The following is a 16,381-nucleotide window of genomic DNA, read 5'->3' on the forward strand; positions in this document are numbered from 1 at the left end:
TGGATGGGTCTATAAATTTTCTGATGTGAGACCTGTAACCTGATTGCCACTGAAAGCACTTAGAGGACCTTTACCTAATGGATTAATAATCCTGTTCCCTTTCCCTCTTTTCTCTGTACCTCAGGCACCACATCTGCACCTCCAGGTTACAGCCTAAAGCACTGAGGCCCATTCCCTCAAGGCCTCTGTTCCTGGACTGAGAGAGAGCTCGGGGAAAGGAGATGGGACCGCACAGAGTCCCGGGAGGACACATGGGCAGGATAAAAAATTTCAAGTCCTATATTTGTGGGATACAGACATAAAGCCTGGGATTGAGTCTTTTCTTAAAAAAAAGAAAAAAGGACTAGGTTATGGGAAGCTTGTGATTAGCTAAGACTCCCAATACTTTGCACATGAACTGGCTCTTTGCTGTCATTAGCCATCCTGGGCTCCTCGAGCGCGAGGGACACCCACAGCGCCGTCCTTGGCCTGCTCCTCGCTTTGCCTTGGCCTCTCACTGTGCCAGCTGCAGAGACCAATCTGTGCAGAAGACCACTGAAGCTGTCTCAGCCTACCGCCTCTCCACGCGCCAGTTCTGAATTTCCAATTTGGAATGTCCTAGAAGACATCAACCTAAACACAGCCTCTCTCCTTCCCAAACCAGCACAATTCTTCTTTCTGAAAATGCAGTCACTCTGATCACTTTCTTTCTAACTCCCACCCCTATGGCAGCCTCCCAACAAATGCCAAATATGTGAATCTTTGCTTCAGTTTATTCTGCAGTTTCTTTGCTTTTCCAATCTCAAGGCCCTGTCTCACGGGTGTTTTAGCCTCTCAACTGGTATTCTGGCCTCTCCAGTCTCCCATCCATTCATCCTACACCCTGGGGCCAGATGAACAGACCTCCAGTGCTTCTTTGATCCCAGGAATCCCCCACTTTTCAAAGACCTTCAATACCACTGAAGAAAGCCCACGTTATCAACACTGTCTTTCTGGTCTGTGCACAGCCTGGTTGCATCCTCTCCCCACTCCCATGGGCACATACCCAGGCACATGAGTGTACACATATGCCCACTTGTCACTTAGGGTACTCATAGCTCCCCACTCCCCCAACGTGTCCCATTAGCTGACCACCACTGTTACTTCTTTCTCCTTCACTATAGCTACCTGCTGAAAAAGAAAAGACAGAATTTTCCTGGTTTTCAGTGCACACTGTGAACCTCTCCCATGAAGCCTCCTCCAGCTGAGCATGATCTGTCTCTGAGAAAGTCTCCCAGCCCCATGGTCTTGTCACTTACATGACACTTCATATTGTGTACCTTGGGTTTATATAGATATGCATATCCCTTCCCCCAAACACTACCAAACCTTTAGCATTTTGAGATATCATGTTTATATCAGACTCCCTTTGAGGGTTCAGACAGCATCTTTCACACAGTGGTCCTGATAAATATACGTGGAATTGACTAAACAAACGAGTATTTCCAAGCCAGGTCTGTCCTACCCTGGTGCCTGACATTCCAAAGCTAAGCAGAGGACTTGAAGTTCATCCCTGTTTAATTTCATTATGTTGGTTTTGGCCTGGCATTCCATCCTATATAAATCATTTTGAACTTGAATATGTCATGTATCATATTAACTATCCCAGCTGTGGGTCATCTGGTTTCTTTCTATTTTTCATTCATTAACAAAATTGTTTAACAAGCCAGGGCCAATGACAGAGCCCAGTGGCCTGACCCTGGAGATGCCCCTTGGGAAAGACCTGGGATTCAAAGTGTACTGAAGCTCCACTACAGGTAAGGTAATTCAACCTGCTCTGAGTCCATGTTCCAAAAAAAACCACCCTCTGTAATACAAGTAATTATTTTGGCAGGATGAATTCAGAGAAGGTTGAGCAACCTTGACTATTTGAGAAATCAGAATACCCTTGTTGGTATATGTTGCTTAGTTGCTAAGTCATGTCTGACTCTTTGCTACCCTATGGACTGTGGCCTGCCAGGCTCCTCTGTCCATAGGATTTCCCAGGCAAGAGTACTGGAATGGGTTGCCATTTCTTTCTCCAGGGGATCTTCCCTACCCAGCGATCAAAACTGTGACTCCCACACTGGCAGGTGAATTCTGAACCGCTTCCCTGGTAGCTCAGATGGTAAAGCGTCTGCCTACAATGCGGGAGACCTGGGTTCAATCCCTGGGTTGGGAAGATCCCCTGGAGAAGGAAATGGCAACCCACTCCAGTATTCATGCCTGGAAAAATCCCATGGACCAAGGAGCCTGGTGGGCTACAGTCCATGGGGTTGCAAAGAGTCGGACACGACTGAGCAACTTCACCTCACTTCACAAGCCACCAGGGAAGCCCTTGTTGGTATATGAAGGCACTCAATTCCTTCAGCCCAGCAGAAAGCTCAGGATATATGTCAGCTGAGACTGACGTTAGCTGAGAAGGGCTCTGCATGGTTCCCTTCTCAGTCTCCAGTCCCTGCAGGTGTCTTTGCAATCATGGCATCCCACCCTGTTCAGCTCCCTAGCAGGGCCTCTCATGCAGGTGTGAAAGGTGAGGACAGGTCAGGGAAGAGGTGACTAGTGAAAGAAGGAGAAAGAGGAAGGGAAATCACACTTCAGTTGGACTGTCTTTTTCCTACCTCCTCATTTCACCTGCTGTACCAGAGTGAACCATAGAATACACTTGCTGTCTCCCTTTCTTTGAAATGCATTTATTGAGGTAATGATGCTTTCTGCTGGCAGGCCTTGGGTGCCTGTGAGCCTGCAGCTTGGATTTGCTATTCCATGCCTAAGGCTCCCACAGGGCTGTTACCTTGGGTCTAGTCTGGACTTACATGGGTGCTGTTAAAGCACTGCTTCCAAACACCAACTGCATACAGGAGTCTGGAGTGCACCACCAGGAGAGGTGGCGTGCATGTGCACTAACACCCCTCTACCCCCACGCTCTCAGGCTGGAGAACTTTGGGGGTTCTCTTGTCCATTCAGGGTGACAGTCAAAACCAAAAGAAGCCAATCTCTTATAGAAAGGCTGTTTATTCAAATGACAATCATTGCCCATAAAACATGTGCCAGGCACTGTTCTAAATGCTTTGCACAAGTACAGCTGGCCCTTCAATTCCACAGGTTCTGCATCCTTAGAGTAAACCAACTGTGGATCAAAAATATTCAGAAAAAAAACTTCAGAAAGTTCCAAAGAGCAAAATTTGAACTTGCCAAGTGTCAGCAACTATTTACACAGCTTTTACATTGTATTAACTATTATAAGTAATCTAGAGATGATTTAAAGTATACAGGAGAATGTGCATAGATACAAAGAGTCGGACACAACTGACACGGCTGAATAATAACAACTACGCCATTTTATATACAGACTTGAGCATCCACAGAATCTGAGGGGCGGGGGTGGTTCCTGGAACCAATTTCCTGTGTATACTGAGGTATGATGTCATTAATTCACTTAGGCCTCGTAACAATCCAATCTAAACTAAAATGGACTAGAATGGGTGAATTTAACTAAGATGACCATTATATCTACTACTGTGAGCAAGAATCCCTTAGAAGAAATGGAGTAGCCATCATAGTCGACAAAAGAGTCCGAAATACAGTACTTGGATGCAATCTCAAAAGCGACAGAATGATCTCTGTTCGTTTCCAAGGCAAACCATTCAATATCACAGTAATCCAAGTCTATGCCCCAACCAGTAACGCTGAAGAAGCTGAAGTTGAATGGTTCTATGAAGACTTACAAGACCTTCTAGAACTAACACCCAAAAAAGATGTCCTTTCATTATAGGGGACTGAAATGCAAAAGTAGGAAGTCAAGAAACACCTGGAATAACAGGCAAATTTGACCTTGGAGTACAGAATGAAGCAGAACAAAGGCTATTAGAGTTTTGCCGAGAGAATGCACTTTTCATAGCAAACACCCTCTTCCAACAAGAGAAGACTCTACACATGTACATCACCAGCTGGTCAACATCGAAATCAGACTGACTATTTTCTTTGCAGCCAAAGATGGAGAAGCTCTATAGAGTCGGCAAAAACAAGACTGGGAGCTGACTGTAGCTCAGATGATGAACTCCTTATTGCCAAATTCAGACTTAAATTGAAGGAAGTAGGGAAAACCACTAGACCATTCAGGTATCAGTTCAGTTCAGTTCAGTCGCTCAGTCGTGTCTGACTCTTTTCGACCCCATGGACTGCAGCACCCCAGGCCTCCCTGTCCATTACCAACTCCTGGAGATTACTCAAACTGATGTCCATTGAGTCGGTGATGCCATCCAACTATCTCATCCTCTGTCATCCCCTCTTCTCCTGCCCTCAATCTTTCCCAGCATCAAGGTCTTTTCAAATGAGTCAGTTCTTTACATCAGGTGGCCAAAGTATTGGAGTTTCAGCTTCAAATTCAGGCTTAAATTGAAGAAAGTACGGAAAACCACTAGACCATTCAGGTATGACCTAAATCAAATCCCTTACAATTATACAGTGGAAGTGAAAAATAGATTCAAGGGATTAGATCTGATAGACAGAGTGCCTGAAGAACTATGGACAGAGGTTCATGACATTGGATGGGAGACAGGGATCAAGACCATCCCCAAGAAAAAGAAATGCAAAAATGCAAAATGGTTGTCTGAGGAGGCCCTACATATAGCTGAGAAAATAAGAGAAGCAAAAAGCAAAGGAGAAAAGGAAAGATATACCCATTTGAATCCAGAGATCCAAAGAATAGCAACGAGAGAAAAGAAAGTCTTCCTCAGTGATCAGTGCAAAGAAATAGAGGACAACAATAGAATAAGAAAGACTAGAGACCTCTTACAGAAAATTAGAAATACCAAGGGAACATTTCATGCAAAGATGGACACAATAAAGGACAGAAACGGTATGGATCTAACAGAAGCAGAAGATATTAAGAAGAGGTGGCAAAAATACACAGAACTGTACAAAAAAGATCTTCATGACCCAGATAACCACAATGGTGTGATCACTCACCTAGAGCCAGACATCCTGGAATGCTAAGTCAAGCGGGCCTTAGGAAGCATCACTATGAACAAAGCTAGTGGAGGTAACAGAATTCCAGTTGAGCTATTTCAAATCCTGAAAGATGATGCTGTGAAAGTGCTGCACTCAATATGCCAGCAAATTGGGAAAACTCAGCAATGGCCACAGGACTGGAAAAGGTCAGTTTTCATTTCAGTCCCAAAGAAAGGCAATGCCAAAGAATGCTCAAACTACTGCACAATTGTACTCATCAAGCTAGTAAAGGAATGCTCAAAATTCTCCAAGCCAGGCTTTAACAGTACATGAACCGTGAACTTCCAGATGTTCAAGCTGGTTTTAGAAAAGGCAGAGGAACCAGAAATAAAATTGCCAACATTCGTTGGGTCATCATAAAAGCAAGAGAGTTCCAGAAAAAACATCTATTTCTGCTTTGTTGACTATGTGAAAGCCTTTGACTGTGTGGATCACAACAAACTCTGTAAAATTCTTAAAGAGATGGGAATACCGGACCACCTGACCTGCCTCTTGAGAAATCTGTATGCAGGTCAGGAAGCAACAGTTAGAACTGGACATGGAACAACAGACTGGTTCCAAATAGGGAAAGGAGTACATCAAGGCTGCATATTGTCACCCTGCTTATTTAACTTCTATGCAGAGTACATCATGAGAAATGCTGAGCTGGATGAAGCACAAGCAGGAAATCAAGATTGCTGGGAGAAATATCAATAACCTCAGATATGCAGAATTCACCACTCTTATGGCAGAAAGTGAAGAGGAACTAAAGAGCCTTTTGATGAAAGTGAAAGAAGAGAGTGAAAAAGTTGGCTTGAAACTCAACATTTAGAAAACGAAGATCATGGCATCCAGTCCCATCACTTCATGGCAGATAGGTGGGGAAATGATGAAAACAGTGACAGACTTTATTTTGAGGGGTTCCACAATCACTGCAGATAGTGACTGCAGCCATGAAATTAAAAGACACTTGCTCCTTGGAAGAAAAGTTATGACCAACCTAGACAGCATATTAAAAAGCAGAGACATTACTTTGCCCACAAAGGTCTGTCTAATCAAAGCTATGGTTTTTCCAGTGGTCATGTATGGATGTGAGAGCTGGACTATAAAGAAATATGTTTACCCATAGAAACAGGACATATATTCACCCCCTGACTTCTCTTTCAACTCTACCTGCCCCTCTTAATCATACCTCAGAGCATGAAAAACAACTAAAATCACTAAAAACATTTTTTTATGCTTGCAAAGCAGCTTTTGTTTTAATCAGGAAGAACATCTCTGACAAGAGTAGTGTAAGTCTCAAGTGAGCCCTGAGTGAGCACAGATTAATGCTTTCTTCCTCAGCCTTCACACCTTGGTCAACCTGAAAGACACAACAGTCTAACTTCCAGACTAGCTCAAAGGTCATCTGCTCTGTGAAGTCTTCTAAGATTTCCCCAGGACCTGAATGATGTTCACGCAACTTGTCAAGCTCTCTCATCACCTGAGGCATGCGGAAGGACTGCACTTCCTCCTCCCTGGGCTTGAGTTGAATGTGGTTAGTTCCAATCCTTTCAGGCCAGAGTCACAGCAAGGACAAGTCCTCCAGAACCCTCCCCCATCTGCTGTGACAACTGACAATGTGCTTTATGGTAGCTGCTCTGTCAACCAGGGTTCCCGGAGGAGAACAATAACATTAAGCAGAGCCCCCAGGCATCGCTTCACAGAGTGAGAAACAGCACTCACTCTTTTCAGCCACTAAGACCACGGAATTGTCTTATAGCGACACTAGCTGCCTGGACTGCTACAGTCACCTGTCCTCACCAGTCCCATCAGACTGCCTTTACACAGAGCCTTTACAGGGCCAATCACACTGTTCTGTAATCATTGCTTTTCTTTCACCCCAGACTGTGCAGATCTTGAGAGCAGGTACTGTGTCTTATAAACTCTCATCTGGTAACTGCTTAGTTGTGTTGTTTAGTTGCTGTCGTGTCCAGCTCTTTTGTAACTCCATGGACTGTGGCCCTCCAGGCTCCTCCATTCATGGGATTTCCCAGGCAAGAATACTGGAGTGGGTTGCCGCTTCCTTCTCCAGAGGCTCTTCCTGACCCAGCAACCAAACTTGCATCTCCTTCATTGGCAGGTGGATTCTTTTTTTTTTTTTTTTTACACTTTAATTAATTTTAGCTCATTTTATTTTTAATTTTATTTATTTATTTTTGGCTATGCTGGGTCTTTTTAAAGATTCTATTTATTTTTAATTGAAGGATAATTGCTTTACAATATCGTGTTGGTTTCTGTCATATATTAAGATGAATCAGCCGTAGGTATACATATGTCCCCTCCCTCCCACCTCCCACCCCATCCCACCTTTCTAGGTTGTCACAGAGCCCCAGTTTGAGTCCTACAGCAAACTTGCTATCTATTTTACATAAGGTAATATACATGTTTCTATATTATTCTCTCCATTCATTCCATCCTCTCCTACCCCACCCCCTGCCCACCCACAGTGTCCACAAATCTATTCTCTGTGTTTCCAAAACTGGCAGGCAGATTTTTTACCACTGAGCCACCAGGCAAGCTTAAATGAATCAATGGAAGAATGCATGAATAAGGTATTTGATAACCAAATATCAAATGAGAGCATATAAAATGTAATTCTATAATCTTGCTAGACACAATCCTCTCTGAAGGTAGAGATGATCCCAGATTATCTTAAGTAGCTCTTCTCAACCTGCTGACACCATAGTTATCCCATGGGAAAGGGACCAGAGCAGAGAGAGATGGCCCTCACGGCCCCGTGGAGAGGAGCCCCGGCCCTACAGACCCTCACGGCCCCGTGGAGAGGAGCCCCAGCCCTGCAGACCCTCATGGCCCCCTGGAGAGGAGCCCCGGCCCTGCATACCTCCTCTCCTGACTGTGGCTCTGAGCAGAGAAGGCTCTGGCTGTCCCTCATGCCAGTACAGTATATATATATGTGTGTGTGTGGGCTACCCTAGAGGCAGGAAATTAGTCTCACGACAAGAATCAATGAATTGGCTGTTCATGGCAACCCAGTCCAGTAAGCTTGCCTGCGAAATGCCCTGGACAGAGGAGACTGGTGGGCTACAGTGCATGGGGTCATAAGAGTCGGACATGACTTGGGGACTCCACCACCACTATTCACCCCTAGGACAGTAAGGAGAGGAGTGTCACAAGAGAGCCGAGCAATAAGCAAGGATTGATCTGCCAAGCCCGAAGTCTCCTTCCCTTATAATGAAGAGCGGGCTGACTGCTGTCATGAGCTAAATGGTGCCCCCCCAAATATGATCACTTCCCAATCTCTGGAACCTGGAATTGTTACCTTATTTCATAAAAGGATCTTTGCAGATGTAGTTAAGGATTCTGAGATGAGGAAATCATCCTGGTTTATCAGTGTAGGTCCTAAATCCAATGACACATGTCCTTAAGAAGAGACTCACAGAGTAGAAGGTAAAGGGAACATGAGGCAAAGATTACAGTGACCATAGCCAAGAAAGCTGGCAACCACAAGAAGTTCTAGAAGGTGTGGAATGGATTCTCCCCTAGGGTCTCCTGTGACACCTTGGTTTCAGGAATCTGGCCTCCAGAACTGTGAGAGAATAGATTTCTGAGACCGCATTTGTGGTCATATATTATGGCAGTCCTAGCAAACTCACGCATCTGCCAACTCCACTGGCTTTAGACAGTAACCCAGAGTACCAGCATCCCTCTGAGTCTTCCATTCATTCCACATGGGCTTGGAATCATCCTTGTTCTTGTCCTCCCAAGTACATCAATTTAGGCTTTTGTGAGGAGATTCAGGAATGACTAGGCAGCAGGGGCCAAAGACTCTTCCAGAAAGACCCTTTGAGGGCATCATAGAAAGGAGGGTTGGAGGACAGGTGGAGTTCTCTCCCTAGTGGGGTGGCACCCTCACGGACTTAGTTTAAGATCTCTTGGCACTTGTTGCTTAAGACAGTGATAATAATAGCTGTCCCTCTCTCTGCCCATCTCCCCCAACCCCTACCATCCCCCTATAACGGTACTTGCCAGATAAAACCTAGAAACCAAGCACCATCGGTATGGACTTGGAAAGCCTCAAGAAGACTATACACAGACATGCAGAGGCAATAAAGTAATTATGAACTTATTTAGACACATGGATCACACATGCCCTGTAGAAGGGAGGTTCCTGTGCTGGGAGCCAGAAGACCTTCATCTTAGTTCTGACTTTGCCACTAACTGACTTGAAGTGTGACCATCAGTATATCACTTATGTCAGTTTCCTCATTTATTTGGTCATGCCATACATTTTGTGGGATCTTAGCTCCCCAAACAGAACCAGGAATTGAACCTAGCCCCTCAGCAGTGAAAGCAAGGAGTCCTAATCGCTGGACCACCAGGGAAATCCCTCTTCATCTTTAGAATGAAGGGAATGAAAGAAACTGCTATTATTCCTTCTTGCTCTCAAAACTCTAAGCCATAAAAATGAATGTTTATTTAAACTTCCTTTGTGCCATAGATGTTGGCACTAGTTTCATTCAGAAACACAAGTGGAGCCTTTCAGAAGCCTATCAGATGTGTAGATGAGCACTCGGAGTAAATCTGTACCAGACCTCAGAGGCCCCGAGCCTTGAGCTGCTGGCCTCCCCAGTGGCCTTGGGCTGGAGGAGAACTGGCCAGGTCAAGGGGCATGTGGTCTCCCTGTCACACATGCTGTGGGCACTGTGTGGGCAGCCAGAGCCTCTCTACTACAGGAGGAAGAGAACGGGCCATAGGATCCCACCGAGTGGGGTGGGTTCAAATGTTGGAACTTCTGGTAATCACCTTCCAAACCTTGGGCATATAATTTAATCATATTGAATCCTCAGCATCCTCATCTAGAAAACAGATGGAATAGGACTTTATGAAGATTGAAAAGATTAACTTATGTAAAACATCTGTATATAGAAGGTGTTCAACAAGTGGATTACCATGACAGCAAGCTTCAGGTTTCTCCTATCAGTTCAGTTCAGTTCAGTATCAGTTCAGTTCAGTCACTCAGTTGTATCCGACTCTTTGTGACCCCAAGGACCGCAGCACATCAGGCTTTCCTGTGTATCACCAACTCCTGGAGCTTGCTAAAACTCATGTCCATCGAGTCGGTGATGCCATCCAACCATCTCATCCTCTGTCACCCCCTTCTCCTCCTGTCTTCAATCTTTCCCAGCATCAAGGTCTTTTCCATTGAGTCAGCTCTTTGCATCAGGGGCCAAAGTACTGGAGTTTCAGCTTCAGCATCAGTCTTTCCAATGAATATTCAGGTCTGAATTATCAGTATGGATGCTGAGAAATGGATTTCACACTATCCATCAAAACATATCTCGAAAGTAAGACAAGCGACGAATCTGAAGCTTGGCAATGTATTTCAGACATGGGGGGGCGGTGGATGGGGTGGCCCCATCAAGGTAGGAGAACTGTCCATTTGACTCATGTGCTTGGAATAAATTATCACAGGTGAGGGTCTAGGGGTGAGGCCCCAAGGAAGCCAGAAGCCCTCTATGGCGCGTTGTGGGATGTAAATTCTCTGTGACCTCTGGTGTGGGTGCTTGGGTTGTATAATAGCAGTCACGAGTCTTGGCGTCTTGTTTCTGTCGCACTGTCTTGCTGGACCCAGCCTGAGCTGAGGCACGTGGCTGGCTGCTGCTCCGGGGCTCACCTCGGCTTGTGCCTGTGCTGCCGTTGGACAAAGAGGAAGGCTTTTTGGAGCAGGCACAGGACGTGTGAGGAATGCAGGAGTGGGGCTGCAGGTGGAGGTGTGAACTGAAGGAGGGCTGTGGGGGCGGCTTTGGTTGAGTTGACCACAGGCATTCCCTTGGGGCCCGGGGTCTATTTCAAATTGGATTTCCGCCTCAGAGCTTTTAGGCGCAGGCCCTGGGCTTGAGTATGCTAATCGTTGGGCTGAAATCCCCTGTTAGCTGTGCACCCCTGGGGCTGCCAGGGAGCCTGGGAAGAGCCCCACTTGTAGGGGAAATCCCCAGTAGAGGAAGCAAGTTTTCTCTAGCTCCCATTAGAGACGCTGACTCTGAATTCCCACACACCTGAGAACTTATCTTCAATCTTGTACTTTTTTTTATGTTGTGTCCTATGTGTATATTTTGTTTCCCCAAATAGAACAGAGGTCCTTTTATGGCAGGAACTGTAACTTTTACTTCTCTATATCCCCCCTCTAGCTCCCCAACTTCAAATACCTTTACCTTGACTGACTCCAGACACGGACTGCTTGTCCTCACACGATGCTTCTAGCATCAGTGCTTTGCTTGCCACCCTCTAACTAGAAGGCACCTCCCCATTCTCTGCACTTGGTCAACTCCTCCCCATCCCTCCAGACTCCACGTAGAAGCCATCTCTCGCAGGAAGCCCGTCTGAACCCTAGGCTGGGTACGATGCCTCTCCTCTGTCCACGTGAATTCAAACCCCTTGCACATGCCTATAGGTGCTGGCCCGGCTCTTGGACGGGAGCTGTTCGGAGACCAGCAGGTGAGACATTCATCTTCCTCTCCCCACCGCCTGGCGGCAGCAGGGCCTCAATGTATGTCTGTTGGACCTAATTAAAGAACTATCGTGTGTTGTATGCTATGAATTATTATCGATTATTGAAGATCTAGCTTAGGAAAGAGTTGTGACTGCTATCCCAAGGCCAGGAAGGCGGCTCTGATACAGCGCAAGCACGTTCAAAATGAAGGGCTAGGGACACCTTGGCCGAAGAGATGCCCAGCTCCAATGTCTAGAACTTCTCAGTGCTTCCAGCCTGGGGGCCCCAACACTCCCCATTGAGTACTCGCTCTGATGGCATCTCAGGAGGCTCATTATAGATGTAAAAACCCTGAAAGCCCATCTCACCTCTCCTAGGGAGGTCCTGGGCCCCAAATGCAGAGGCCCATTCCCTCAAGATAAGATTTGACTCAGGTAAGATGAATCTCATAAGCTCAGCAGTCATTTCCCACAATTCCCAGGAGATAGATATTCAGGAAACCTAAAAGGCAAAAGATGGAGAGCTCGATCCACAAAACACAAGGGTATAAGGGCAGTGTCTGACTCAGGTAGATCCACTGGGTAGGTGAGCTCCTCTGCATCCCTAGAGCAATAATACTGATGCCGGTGACCAAACCTTGGTACTGTGTTAGCAGTTCCATTATATCTTCTGCACAGAGTGATTAAAAACATCTGCCTGACTCTGAAGGCCAAAATGAGGTGGATATTTATTTTGTGATGAAACCAACCATTCTACCTCTTAAGGTTTAGGCTGAGAGAAAAACTAGGTGAGAGAAAAACTGCAGCTTTCCAAAGGTTCAGTGGTGCCTAATTCCCTAGGCAGCCTCAATCTCTGTGTCTTGTTTCCTCCTTCACTATATGGCAGTTGGAGATCGTTTCATTCCACCCAGAGCTCTGAGATGTTTAGATTCTAATGAATTGAGTCAAGCTGGTCAAGCTGATTCTGCAAACCTAAAACTATTACCGTAGGATGGCAGATTTGCCTTCAGATTTCTCTGGAACCAAAACGTTTTCTTGAGGCCTTGATAAGATTACCAGGCTGCTGAGCTTCCAGTGTTCAGATTTCCCACGGAACCGCACTCGCCAGCTTCTGGCTCCCCTGGCTGTCAGCAGATACGCTGTGGATTGGGCTCTGAAACCTGACTCTGCTCCGGGAATGTGTGCTCACCCCCTCCTGTGATAGCGCCTGGGCCCTTCCAGTCTGCCTGCTGGAACTTTCCCTGTCATTGTGGTCCTGGGAATGGAAGTGTCTATTAAGTGGAAGCCAGTGGTACTTTGAGGGTCCCACAGAGTGGGAGCCAGACAGGAATGTGGGGGGTACTTGGGCAGGCCTGCAAGTCCACTGAGCCAAAATCCAGCTTCCAGAGGCCAAGCAATCCCTTATTATGGCCCATCGGTCAGCAGCCAACATATGGCTCAGTGAGAGGGTGGGTCCAAAACCAGCAACGGCTGTTGGTGAAACTGTGGGAGAAAATATTTAATGAAGTATGGGAACTCCCTGGTGTCCAATGGTTAGGACTCCAAGCTTCCTGGCACAACATCCCCCCCGCCGCCCCACAATATTAATGAAGTAAAAAGATATCATTGGAAAAAGTAGGTTACAAAATGAATACATTATATGTATCAGTATATACACATACACACATACCTTTCATTAGTAATACTGATAACCTGTGAGGATGACAAGATAGTCTGGGAGTATTTAACTGACATTCATCACTCAAGATCCAGTACATAATAAATGCCCAATAAATACTGAATAAATGGATGAATGACACTATCTAGAAAGGACTGTGGAGTTACCTCAGAGAAAAGGGCTCATTAACTCTGTCCATCTAAATTAGAAATTCATTACATGTTCAGTGGCAAAATTAAAACCGGTAGTACCTACAACTTATATTTAAGCAACTAAGAGTACTGGTGTTGGAGAAGACTCTTGAAAGTCCCTTGGACTGCAAGGAGATCCAACCAGTCCATCCTAAAGGAAACCAGTCCTGGGTGTTCATTGGAAGGACTGATGCTGAAGCTGAAACTCCAATACTTTGGCCACCTGATGCAAAGAGCTGACTCATTCGAAAAGACCCTGATGCTGGGAAAGATTGAGGGCAGGAGAAGGGGACGACAGAAGATGAGATGGTTGGATGGCATCACCGACTCAGTGGACATGGGTTTGGGTGGACTCCAGGAGTTGGTGATGGACAGGGAGGCCTGGCGTACTGTGGTTCACGGGGTCGCAAAGAGTCGGACACGACTGAGCAAGTGAACTGAACTGAACTGAAGAGTACTGGTTTGACTTTGATGTGCAACGTCTCCAGCTCTTTCTTTACTATACACTTCTCCATTCTGAGTTCCTATCCAGAGTAACTTCACCTACCATCTCTTCTAGAGAAGAATCATATTTTAATCATAAAAGGCCTGTACTTCTCATGGGAGGCTGGACATTCCTGGTTAGAACAACCTAAACCAACATATCTAAACCTTGTTGCTGTTGTTTTAAATTGATTTTTTCCCATCTTCAACCATTTATTTACTCATTCAACAAGCATTTGAGTGCCATCAAGCACTAGATATATATGGCCCCTGTCCTTGAGGAATTTTCCAGGGAGAGAACCAGGTAAGCAGACAGTTACAGGTCTGTCTAGTACTCTAATTCAGTTTGAAAAAAGTGCCCTGAGTGTGCTGTAGAGTCTGAGGGCATCTGTACAGGCTTCCCGAGGTGGAGATATTTGAGCTGCAGACTGAGAGGGGAAGAGTTCTCTGTTTCTGTTAATTCATTTATCAAGCAAGCTCGTCTCAAGGAATTATATGATTTAGGCACTGTGCAAACTTCTGGAGACCTAAAGACCAGTAAGAGAGTCGCTGCCTACAAAAGGCTTATTACAAACGTGTAAAAGCAGTACTGCCACTCTCCTTGGCATCTCAGAGAACCCTACTCACCTGTGCACCCTGACGAGCTCAAACACAGAAGTCATTTCCGGTTTCTTATATAACACATGGTCTTTATTCTTCCATTTCTTTCATTCTTGCTCTCTCAAAGTCACAATATGCCTGGACTCTCAGAGTAGCTCTTGAGTCTGGTTTCCTTGTTCACTCTATACACTGGCATTTTTGCCATATCATCCCTGCTACAAGGTGGATGCCATCTTACTCAAGACCACTTAGAGTTTCTTACTGTCCAAGGAGCAGAATCCAGGGCCATCCACTATCTGGCTTTGAGGCCTGCAGCTAGCCTCTGTCTGAATCCGAAAAAGGCATCCCTTTGGGGTACAGCTAGGCAAGGAGACTTTTTACAAAGCAAAGTAACCCTTTCTTCCAGATGGCTTGAATTCCAGCTCCCACTCACCCACTTGGGCAGGATCCACTATATACTCGGAGGCCCTGTGGTTTTTATCTTATTACTTTCTTTTTTTTCTCTCTCTGCTTCTTCACCTTCCTTTCCAGCCAACTGGCTTACTTTTCTGCACAAAGCTGGCATGTTCTCCGTGCATCCATTTCTTATGACTTCTCCTCCTCACCACCCACCTTTCTTTTAAGACTTCTTTTGAGTCTTACACAGAAATGCAAGAAATACTGAAATACTATAGAATTTAGGGTCTGCAAATGCCATACCTTAAGGCACTTTTGCATTTGAAAATTAGGCACATGACAAGATTAGTCTTATTTTTCCTATTGGATTGTGAGCTTTTAAAAGACATCTTTTCTTGTTTATTCCAGAGGGCTTAAAGAGGGTTGAAGTAATGATCGATATTTTTGATAACAGTAAAGTAACTTAAAAAAAAAAAGATTCCGCAAAGACTTCCAAAAGTTAAATGGGTTCTAGAGAATGAATGTTGAGTAAATCTTACTGCTGCTGCTGCTGCTGCTAAGTCGCTTCAGTTGTGTCCGACTCTGTGCAACCCCATAGACTTACTGGCCTGGTATAAATTACTAGTACTGGGAAGTAATGTAGCTCCATTTCTCATCAAATATAGTGGCATGTCTCAAAAGTGGGTTTCACCTCTCAAAAGAGTTTTACTCTGAGATTTTTCAGAAATTCCCAAATCCCACTCCTGGATATCATGTCCCACCATGAAAAAGTTTACTTCCTGGCTAAAGAAATGTCACTTCTCCAGCCTCTTGGTTTCCTCTTCACTTCCTTTACCAGTGTTAGCTGTTGGAGTGCTTTTTTCAGGCATTTTGACAAAAGAACTTTAAAAGCAGTCACTGCCAACCCACAAATCCATGCCCTGTACAGACTCAGTGTGGACTGACACGCTTCCTGACTGGCCAGCAGTGCTCCTGTCTTGGCAGAATCCCCTATCAATGACTACACATATGTTTACAGACTAGGGGATCTTCTCTTTTCACCACTCACTTCTCTTTTCACCCCCTCCCCTGCCACCCCACTTTTCACTTCCACACAGGAAGTTGCTCAGGCAAGTTTCAGGGCCTCTGCCACACACTGTTCCTTCCTCAACTGAAGAAGAAAGTACCTTTGGAAGGATTCCCTTGTGTCTTCTGAGAACAAATTTGGCCCTCTAACAGTAAGCAATTTGCTTCAAAGCCTAAGAGCTTTGCTCTTATCTCCCATCCAGTTCTGCAAGAGATTAAAGAGGTCCTAAATTACACTGCACCTCTAGCTAAGGCCTGAGGCACCCTGTACTCTCAGAAGAGGAAACCAACTCTTAAAGCAACTTTGGGAACCTTCTTGTTCGTATGGGCATTCCCAGAGCCATCTGCCTTCTTGGTTCTGAAGCTGCAGCCAGGAAAGATCTTGTTGCTCTAGGCTATCTTTGAGTAGACTGGTGAACACCCACTGCTGGGTTTCCCTCTCACCCTTTCCCAACCCTAATCTGCCTGGAGTTTCCCCAGTTTACAGATGTTTCCAGAGGGCCCATCT

General features: G+C 45.5%; 1 protein-coding gene across 6 annotated transcripts in view; it reads right to left on the reverse strand.

The window, feature by feature from the left end:
• Window positions 1–16,381, reverse strand: part of RCSD1 (RCSD domain containing 1) — a 71,808-nt gene that overhangs the window by 54,188 nt on the left and 1,239 nt on the right. For 3 of the 6 annotated variants that reach the window (XM_059883501.1, XM_059883499.1, XM_059883497.1), the window contains exon 1: window positions 1–10,601. This exon is cut by the window's left edge and continues 25,176 nt beyond it. The gene's annotated coding sequence lies outside the window, so the exon portion shown is untranslated. 6 annotated transcript variants of the gene reach the window in all.

Source organism: Bos taurus, chromosome 3 (assembly GCF_002263795.3).
Source record: "Bos taurus isolate L1 Dominette 01449 registration number 42190680 breed Hereford chromosome 3, ARS-UCD2.0, whole genome shotgun sequence".
In the NCBI taxonomy this organism is placed as follows: domain Eukaryota; kingdom Metazoa; phylum Chordata; class Mammalia; order Artiodactyla; family Bovidae; genus Bos; species Bos taurus.